The 10,725-nt window shown below is 40.2% G+C and overlaps 1 pseudogene; it reads right to left on the bottom strand.

Annotated features, from left to right (window-relative positions):
• Positions 1-1,399: 1,399 nt before the first annotated feature.
• Positions 1,400-4,937, bottom strand: LOC127135946 (uncharacterized; annotated as a pseudogene).
• Between the last annotated feature and the right edge of the window lie 5,788 nt (positions 4,938-10,725).

The raw sequence follows: 10,725 nt of genomic DNA on the forward strand, positions 1-10,725 counted from the left end.
TAGTGTCGGAAGCTGATATATACAGTCTCATAGGTTTCTTTCCACATGGTGGTGCCAAGATAGGAGGATTCGTCAGATAATGTTTGATCTTGTCGAATGCCTTTTGATGTTCGTCATTCCATTCGAACTTCCCTTGTTTCAGGCGTAGGAGGGGAGAGAAGGCTTGAGTTCGACCACTTAAGTTTGAGATGAATCTTCTTAGGAAGTTTACCTTTCCTAATAATGATTGCAATTCTTTCTTGGTTGATGGTGCTTTGGTCTCCATAATAGCCTTCGCCTTATTCTGATTGATTTCTATCCCCTTTTTATGGACCACAAAGCCCAGAAAATCTCCATCCTGCACAAACAATGCACACTTAAGAGGATTCATTTTTAAGCCATGTTTTCTCATTCTTTCGAATGATTGGCTGAGATGGGTTAGATGATCTTCATCTGACGTAGATTTTATCACAATATCATCTATGTACACTTGCATAAATGTCTATATAATCATGGAATATAGAATTCATTACTCGTTGGTATGTTGCCCCAACGTTTTTTAGACCAAAGGGCATAACTGTCCACTCATAAGTGTCTATTGCCCTTAGACATCGAAAGGCTGTTTTAGAAACACCCTCTTCTGCAATGAAAATCTGGTTATAGCCAGAATATCCATCAAGCATGCTGAGATATTCATAGCCTGCAGCTGAGTCAACCAACATCTCTGCCACAGGCATTGGATACTCATCTTTAGGAGTTGCTGCATTTAGATCACGAAAATCTATACACACTCGCAAAGTGCCATTTTTCTTGATAACAGGAACTATATTTGCAATCCAATCGACATACCTTGTGGTCCTAATGAAATTGCAACGAAGAAGTCTTTCGACCTCTTTTTTTTATCTTTGAGAGGATCTCTGGGGCGAATCTCCTTGGAGTCTACTTGATGGGCTTCTTGCCATCCTTGATAGACAGCTTTAATTCGACCAAGTCCCTCTTCAAACCAGGCATCTCGTCGTAGTCCCAAGCAAAACAATCTTTGTTTATTCTTAGCAATTCAATGACTCTTACTTTCAACTTGGGGTCCAGTTTAGTGCTGATGTAGGTGATTCTTTTTGTACTCCCATTTTCGAGATCAATTTCTTTAAGAGGATCCTGCGCTAACATCTTCACACTTGATGTTACTGGATCTTTTTCGAATCCCAGAGGCTCTTCGTCATAGATGGCATCTAACCTCTGTTCTGTTAGTTTCATAGGCACCTGTTCGTCAGGGGGTTTTGGTTTAGAGTACCCCCCGGGTCCTGTATTATAGATTTCACCATATGTGGCTTTGTCAGCCATGTTTGTTATCTCGGCTTCGAGAGCCATTTGTCTTTTGTTCTCAACCATGTAGGCCGAAATCTTTTCGAAAAAAGAAGACTCAGTCATAATACAGGTCTTCATCCCAGCCTGTTGGTCGTATTTCAGACGATTCCCCTTCTTCTGGGTCTCCCATAATTTCCCTATCCCACTGAAATCCATTGGGATGAAGAGTCAAGAAGTACAAAGCATTTTTATTTGGGGCGTAGCCTTCTTCAGCTGGGTGGCATGGTCCTATATGAGCTAAGTTCCTGTCGAAGTCCTTCTTGTCTACATGGTTTACTTCTGCCATGAAACAACTTTGGTCAGCTTCAACATTTTCTACCACACCATCTTCTCTCCAAATGGATATCCTCTGATGCATGGTCGAAGGAACTGCCCCTATTCCATGTATCCACTATCTTCCTAGTAGTAAGTTGTAATTTGCCTTCGTGGGTATTACCATGAACATTATTGGTCTTGTGACTGATCCAACAGTCAGATCCACTTGTATGACACCCAGAGTCTGTCCTATCTTACCCTCATAATTTGACAATACCATGTTGTGAGGTTTGACATCAGTGTCGAACATACCTGTCTTCTTTAACATGAATTGGGGCATCAGATTGATTGCTGCTCCTCCATCCACCAGAACTTTATTCACCCCCACATGTCCAACCTTGGCCTTAATATATAGGGGCTTGAGGTGACTCTGCATCCCTTGGTGAGGCCTTTCAAAAAGAGCGTTCTGCTCTTCGACAGCGCCATTGTTGAGAACATAGTAACACACTGGTTTATGCTTCACCATCTCCACAACATCCGCTTCCTCATTATCTTCAACCTCCATCTCCTGGTTATATTCGTATGGCAGGACCGAGACTACATTGCAATTCATATTAACAGAAGACACTCCGTCGGACTCGAAGTCGTCAGTGAGCATTTCCTCCTCTCTTACTTGTTCCTTCTGAACTTTCTGACTTTTGTTTTCATCTAGAAACAACTTCCTTCCTACAGGTGGTTTGGTTGAATTCGTGACACTTGGGGGAACCTTGACGCTGCTGGATTCTCCAGTCTCTTTTGGATTCATCTCTCTTTCAGCCTTCCTAAACCTCTGATGTCTTCTCCATTGGGATCTTGACATAGGATTCTTGCCTTTGTAGTTCTCTAGCCCGATAGCCTCTCTCTTAGATGCCTTGAACTGTTTTCTATAAGCCCAAGAGGTTCTTCCTCCATCCTCAAAACTTCTCCATTTTCCTTTCTTCGACCCTGCCTGAGTTCATTTGTCCTCAGGGACTTTTGCTGGTAGTTTAAACATAACTTTTTTCGCCCTTGGGTGAGGGCTGTCTGGCCTCCTAGGTGTTCCCCTCTTGTCGAAGATATACATATTTGGGTTACCTCCATGTCCGTCCTAACCTTGGTTAGATGGGATTCTTTCTAATGCTTCTGCTAATTCTCCATTGTACACTGCCCCACACCTGGGACACATCAGGCATTCCATTTCGTACTTGTAGCAACACACAATAAAACCAAGAAGGCTTTCTCCTAGCGTGGGATACACCTTCTGTAATTGGCTTTCCTTCCTCCAGTTTCTCTCAGTCTTTGTCCATTGCCATCTTTCATAATCCTCAGCCACCCTTCGACATATCCTGATGCTGCATCTTGGGCACAACAACATGTCAGAATTTCTTTTGTGACATCTCCAAAGGTATTCACGTATGCTTTCGTTGGCTTTGGGATAGCCAAACTGCATCCCCTCTTGCTCCATCTTCAGACATTTCTTCACTTCCTCCATTTCGGGGGGGGGGGGGGGGGGGTTGTTTTAGATCCACCATGTTGACACCTAGACTGGCGCCATCAGTGATTGAAATTTCCTTGGATTTCTTCCTTAGGCCCTCAGTAGCCTCAGTTGCTTTCCCCTTGAGACCTTCAGTGGCCCTTGGTTCGATGTTAGCACCCTGTTTACCTTTGACAGAGATTCCAAAGGGAACATCGTGGTTTAGGCCATCAGTAGCCTGCTTTCCATCTAGTACATGGCCTTCAGTTCTTGTTGCCTTTACAGCCTTCACTTCCCCTACGTCAATCATGTTGATTTCGACAGGTTCAGCATAATTTGTATCAGCAATGTTGAGGGGATCAACGTCAACCTTCATCTGGTTTTTTCCTTTGTCAGTGAACTTGAGGCGACCATCCCTAATTTCATTCTGAATGAGATCTCTGAAAAGAAAGCATTGTGAGCTTTTATGGCCCAAAAAATTGTGATATTTACAAAAGCCTATTTTCTTTCGTTGTTCTAACGGAGGAATTTTGATATTAGGAGGCACTATCATTTGGCCATCTTTTACTAATAAATCGAAGATCTCGTCACATTTGGTAACATCAAATGTGTAAGTCTTTTTTAGGAAATCTATCATTCTTTTCAGCTTCGATAGGGTTCCTGCCATTCGAAGGTGTAAGTAATTTGCAGGCATAAGGTGGTGCTTCTTTTAATTCAGCCAAATCTACTTCGAATTCCTCAAGACCATAAGGGTCATCAGAGATTTCAGACTCTCCGTCTTCGAATTCGACATAAGCAACCCTCTCTTTCTTATAATTCTTATTCGCTCTGGCCTTTTCAGATTTTAAGCGTTCGACCTGTCGAACCCTGTCTGCTAATTGGGCCATATCTCTTAGATGCTGGGTATCTAACTTTTTCCTGATGGAATAGTCTAAACCTCCAGTGGCCATTTCGACCAACTCGTGTTCAGGCACTATTGTAAAGCATCTAGATTTCAACAAACGGAACCTATTCAGATAATCATCTATAGGTTCGGTGATTTTTCTTTTGATATTGGCTAATTCCTTAAGACTTATCTTAGTTTGGCCCATGTAGAATTGTTCATGAAACAATCTTTCCAAATGAGGCCAAGCATCTATGGAATTTGGTGGCAAAGTTGTAAACCACGTGAAGGCGTTCTTTGTTAAAGAACTGGGGAAATATTTCATTCTTAGGTTCTCGCTGTTTGCCAAATCCCCCGCCTCAGTCATGTATCTGGCTATGTGTTCTACAGTGGATTCACTAGTGTCCCCTGAGAATTTGGTGAACTTAGGGATTTTACAACCCCTTGGTAATTCTGTTTTTAGGACATATTCTGATATAGGAGAGGAATAATTTGGCCGTCGAAGTCCTGTATTCAGACCATTCTGGGCCATGATCCTCTCTATTATACTAGTTAAGTCATTTTCTATCATGTTTTCCCGCCTGACCCTATGAATTACTTCGTCTGCATCCTGGTCTCTATTAATCATTATCACTCTCCTAGGTTGTTCTTCAGGGACTTCCCATCGAATTGGCTGTTATTCCAATCTTGCCCCCATGACCCTTTCGTCAGGCGCTTGCCTAGGTGGTCGAACCTGATCTATAGTTGGTTCTTCTCCCTGGATTATAACCTGGTTTGGCCTACGTCGAACAGAAGACTGTGGGGCGCCTAGGAAATCTGCTATGCGTCCCATCTGCGCTGACAGTTGTTGGTATGTTTGGGCATTGTCAGTGTTGGTCCATTCACATTCTGTATCAGGGGAGAAAAAATGGTACTCATTTCTCTGGTCAGAACTCCTACCATATCATGGTTACTGGCATCCATTTGTTGTCTAAAGGCTGCCTGGTTACTCGTTGTAAGGGTAGGTAATAGGGTGGGGACTCCTTGTGATTGGGTATTTCGACCTACATGGTTCATGCCAGAGTCGGAATTTTGAATTGGCGAAATAACCGTATTATGTGGTTGAGTATATATGGAAGAATTGTTTTGAAGTCCCGCCATGGCAGTAGATGACATTCCATATGAGTATTCTCTCAAAGGCCTAAAGTTTTCGAATCCTGGTGGCCTAGGGGTTGAAATTGCAGGAGTGTCTGCTACGCCTGACATAATGAGCATTGTTGTCGAATTATGCAAGGCCACGGATCCAGATGTTGGTATGGCCTGTGCACTAGGGATCCTAGTGGATACATCAATCGAATTTGCTCCGATTGTGCCTGTTCCCTGGGGAGGGAATTGTTCCTCTTGACTGGTTGTATTAACCATCTTTTTTGCGTTTTTTCTGTTGCTTATAGGTTGCGAATTGTTGGCTATCCTACCACTTCTAAGGATCATACAACACTAATTTTTAAACCAAAAGAATAACAGCAATTTTGCATTATAAAAGTAAAGCAAACTATTGTAATTAACAATTCTTTTGACACTGTCCCACCGGGTGTGCCAATTTGTTTACCAGTGATTTCAGATAAACAACCGCTAGTCTTCCAATATTATAGATTTTTGGTAACTTACAGGATCGACTAGATTGATCCTAGGACATGTGTCTCGAGAACTATTATTAGGGTGATTTGACTCATGGTTAAGTTTGCTTCTGGTTTATGAACAGTGAAAAGTGTTTTGACAATAATTCTAAACGAAATTTATGACTTTATGAACAAAGAGTAAATGGCGATAACTTTGTAGGAAAAGGTTTTTAAAGATAATGAAAATACTTGGAAAAGGTGAAGATAAGTGACTGGAAGTAAATGTTTTAAATTTTGACAAATTGCTGGAAATGGAAACTTGGCTAAATGTAAATGCAAAGGTAAAAATGATGATAAAATACTGAAAATAAGGGCAATTAGACAGAAGAAAAGACAGTGAATAATTTTGACTTAAATAACTTGTATGAAATAGATAACATGAACGGAATTATGGTGTTCTTCATACATACATTTTCAGCATAAACTCTTTTCTCTCGCTCTGGTACTTTGAGTATTTTTGTGAATTTCTGTATATCTGTTTGAACACACCGAAATCTAAAACTAAGACCCTATTTATAACAATTCGACCCTAACGGCCTCTACACAGATGACTGCCACATTCGACATTTTCAAACGTTGCATGTCTCATATGTTTCCACGTATTGGCCTGACGAAACTGCTTCGTTTAAATTTCAAATCTTTCCCGCTTGAAGCTTCAACTCTGGAAAAGCGCCTACGTCGAAGAGAGCTTTGTGAAGATCCAAAAATCTTCTAAGTCTCAGGCTTCGACAATAAAGATTTGTTCACCCAAGAAAAGAATTCAACAAATAGCTTCGACACAGCCATTTTTATTTATTCTCCAAAACGTAACACTTCCAAAGAACTTCAACTATTTGTCGAAATCTCCAGTTAACACACATAGTTTTTATTATTCGAGCATCTTCGGTAGAATGCTCATCTAAGTATAAACTGTTATAGTATGAGTTAAGGCGTGAAAGGAGTATACCTTGACCTCTTGAGTTATCATCTAACAAATCAGTCTCCAAGAGGTCCATGCAAATTGAATTTGCATAGTTGGTTTTACCATTTACAGCCATACCTTCAATGGGCAGTCCCAAAAGCATGTAGACGTCTTCTAACGTCACGGTACACTCACCGGTTGGGAACCAGAATATATGTGTCTCGGGACGCCATCTTTCGCATAAAGCAAAAATGAATTTGTTATCTACCGACCAAGACAAAATCTTGCTTATATGGCCAAAATCGATGAGTTCAACATAAGGTTGAATCATCGGGTCCATGTGGACATATTTGTGGACCCGAGTCTGAAACCTTGAAACATCCTATAAAAGAAAGAACAAAAAACTTTACTAAGTTGGTATGTTATTAAAATGGACTCTATTAAAAGAAATAATAAAACAATAAAACGCTTACATAAGTTGATATGTTTGCAACCGTTCCTCTGTGTGATTCACCCATTGTGAAGATAGACATTTTGTCGGGGATGAAAGCGGTTGGTGCAGATGAAACTACAAGAAGTTGTTGTAGATGAAATTATAGAAGAAGTAGTGAGTGATGGTGTGGATGTATTTATAAGCAAATGAATTGGAGCATGAAAAGTTATGTTTGCATGTGGTCTCCAATTTAATTGGCGCCCATGTGCAATTTGTACATGGTGTCGTCATTCAGATTGGCACCTCCATAGGGACATGCATGACACACCTAGGTCTGATTGCTTGGTTTCGAGGTCTGCATGCATGCAAGACAAGGTGTCTCCAAATGGATTGGCACCCATGTGCAAGGAATGAATTGAGGCACCAATTCATTTGGAGTGTGTGTTTGCATGTGTGACACGTGGTTGTCCTCTCTCTTGCATGTTGGACATGTCACTTCTAAGTAGCTTGCATGGTTGACACATCATTTTGTACTAGCTTGCATGTGCGACACATCACTTCGAACTAGCTTGCATGTGAGACAAATCACTCACCTATTTAAGTGTCTTACTATCAACATCCAAGACTCAACCCACATTCATCTGCAACAAGAAAATAGTTTTCATCTGCACAATGCCATCTTCACCAAAATATTATGTCAACGTTCACTGCAACGGTGAAACATACGAGTCCGAGTTATACGGTTTTTATTTTCGAAACACCGATACCATTCGACTTACGATCAAGAGAAATGCAACCTTCTTGCATTTGAAAAAAGAATACAATCTTGTATAAGATCGGGTATTGTGTCAAAGATCACGTATCAAAGTCCAATATTATTTTAGAACAGTCAATGTAAGTTTTTCCCGCTTAAGGTACGGGATGATGAAGATGTTGAATACGTGTTTGTTAGTCATGAACATTCAGGCTGCAATTGTATTGAGTTGTATATTATTCTTCAACCATGTTGAAATTTTGGTATCAGATATGAGATGTCGAAGGTAATGTCACGACACTAATGTCTGAATAACAACTAAAATATAAACAGGATAACAAACAAAGAAACAATTGAACAAGTGACACAAGCAATTATTAACCTAGTTCGGTGCAAACTCACCTACGTCTAGGGGCTACCAAGCCAGGAAGGAAATACACTAAACAGAATTAGTTCAAAGACTCTCAGTAAACAACTTCAAGTTACAGTCGTTTCACCTAATCTCTACCCGTGTGACTTCTATCTAAGAACTATTAGATATGAGACCCTACTCACTCCCCCTCAATCACAACAGTGATATAAAAACAAATATTATAAAGAAAGAAGACACTCTTCAAGGACACATACTTGATCTTGCTTAAAAGCTTCAACACACACTCGTGATTCAAAGCTTAGAGTGGACAAATTACAACACAAAAGTCAGTCCAATTCAAACATCAATAAGATGAATGAATGGCTCACAATACACAAGCTCACACAAGACTAAAACCCTAAACCTCTCTCATTCTTTCGTTCGTTTCTTGTGTGTTTAAACCGGGTTTTACATGGCCTTTAAATAGAAGCTTTTGAATGGGCATGGGCAGCATAAAACTCTAATTTTATTTTCCTTGTGTATCTTCTAAGTAACGACAGCTAATCATCCCTTATTGGAAAGTAGATCATTCTGGTTTTAAATCAAATTACTCCTTGAATAGTGCATTCAATCTCCACATAATCACACACAGATTTGCATGAAAAGCGCAATATTAAGATACATAACATTCAGACTGAATGTTCTGTATACACATGTCTTAACATCGGGTCTGACATCTTAGCTAAATCCTGCACAACCATATTTAAACATCCTGCAGGAAGCTGATATTACATGTCAAGACAACATGCGTGACAACTTGTGATAACTCTAAGTTTTACCAAAATTGATGCCAACACATAGAACCAACAAACTCCCCATTTGGAAAATTTTGGCTAAAACATACATTAGATCATACGTTTCACAAGAAATCAATCACAATATCAGTTCAGAAGCAGAAGTAAACATACACACATTACTAGCAAAAATAACAACTAGTCAACACACATGCGCTTGTGCTCAGAATACACCACCTCCCCCTTCACACAGACATAACACTTCCCTTCTCTCTCTTTGTATGAAACATCCAACATCATCTCCAACATCATCTATATTTATAGCTACTTCTCCCCCTTTTTAGCCAAAAGAGACCAAAGAGATAAAATAAATGGCTATTCAGTCATAAACCAAAATGTCAAAAGTTAAGGGTTACAAAACCAAGTACGTAAACAGCTTTAAGCAAGTTGAGATACAAACCAACAAACTACACATCAAAACAGCAGAACATAACCGCCAAAATCAAGAAAATCCATCAAAACAGCAACAAAAATCATCACATCAATGGGGGCCAAATTCAAATGAGCTAATCAGAGGAGCTTGAGCTTGCAACTTCATCAGCATCAGAAACAGAATTGCCACTTGTCTCTTCATTAGTCGCAGACCTCTCACTAGAGGTGTGGGCTTCAGCTTCCTTAGCATGTTCAATATTCTCACCTTCAGCTCGCTCCAAGCTTGCAATCAGGGCTTCCAACGATTCTTTCCTAGTTGTTGCTACCCTTATCCCTTCACCCATCTCTTTACACGTCTCCTTTAGCTCAACAATAACTCTAACTTTTGAGTTTGGCTTTTTCATAGCAGAATTCATGATAATGTCTTCGACATGACTGCTTTCAAACAATTTATAGTGCACTGACAGAGCAAGTTTTCTTCTACTTGGTAAGTCATTAGAACTCAAAATCCCAGGGTGTTGACTCAGGATAATCCCACAAATCACAGAGGGAAAGGCTATAGGCAGTTTCACTACATTAGTAGATGCATGCTTGATAATTTGTTCAAACATAAATCTACCATAGTCAAATTTTAGTTTGGTTCCAACAACAAAGATAAATCTTCCAAGGGTATTAGAAATTATGAAAATGTGGCTGGTAGGCACCCAATTTGCAGATCCTATTTTATGCAATATATTATACTTGACAGTTAACTTCCCAGCAGGAAGATGATTTTTAATAGGCCACCCTCTCACCTGCCTTGTTGTAATTTCTCTACAGACCTCATTGTCTGTAGCTTCCAATTCACTTGCACCCTCAACTCTTCTTCCCAGAATATTATTAATGACAGTGGGAGAGAATGTGATACACTTACCTCTCACAAATGCTTTGCAAAATTCCTTGTTGTTCTTATTAGCAATATCCTCAGGAATGTTGACAATGAATTCCTTAACCAAACCCTCATAGCACTGAGATAACCCAGCCACAGTCTTCAACAACCCAAAAGTCTTTACTAGGTCCATGACCTCTTTGACTTCAACAGCATCCTTTCCTAACTCCCTCTCTACAGCCACCCTTCTTTGAATCACAAATTTCCATTTGGCAGCTCCATCTTCAAGATGGAAGAGATATTATCCAAATGCACAACAACAACTTTCACAGGGGACTTCCTCGCAGTGGTCCTCTTCACAGGGGAGATGTCAGGGACATCTTCCTCAACATCTTCTTCAGACTCAGAAACTTCTCTAACCTTCCTCTTTTTCACATCAACCTTGCTCCAATATTTGGAAGGACCAACACCCACAGTCTTCTTAGCTGTTATAGCTGACATCATTTCAGCCACAGATCTTCCTTTTCTAGTCTTCATACGCTTAGCCATACTAGGCTTT

Source organism: Lathyrus oleraceus, chromosome 4, assembly GCF_024323335.1.
Source record: "Lathyrus oleraceus cultivar Zhongwan6 chromosome 4, CAAS_Psat_ZW6_1.0, whole genome shotgun sequence".
Lineage (NCBI taxonomy): Eukaryota > Viridiplantae > Streptophyta > Magnoliopsida > Fabales > Fabaceae > Lathyrus > Lathyrus oleraceus.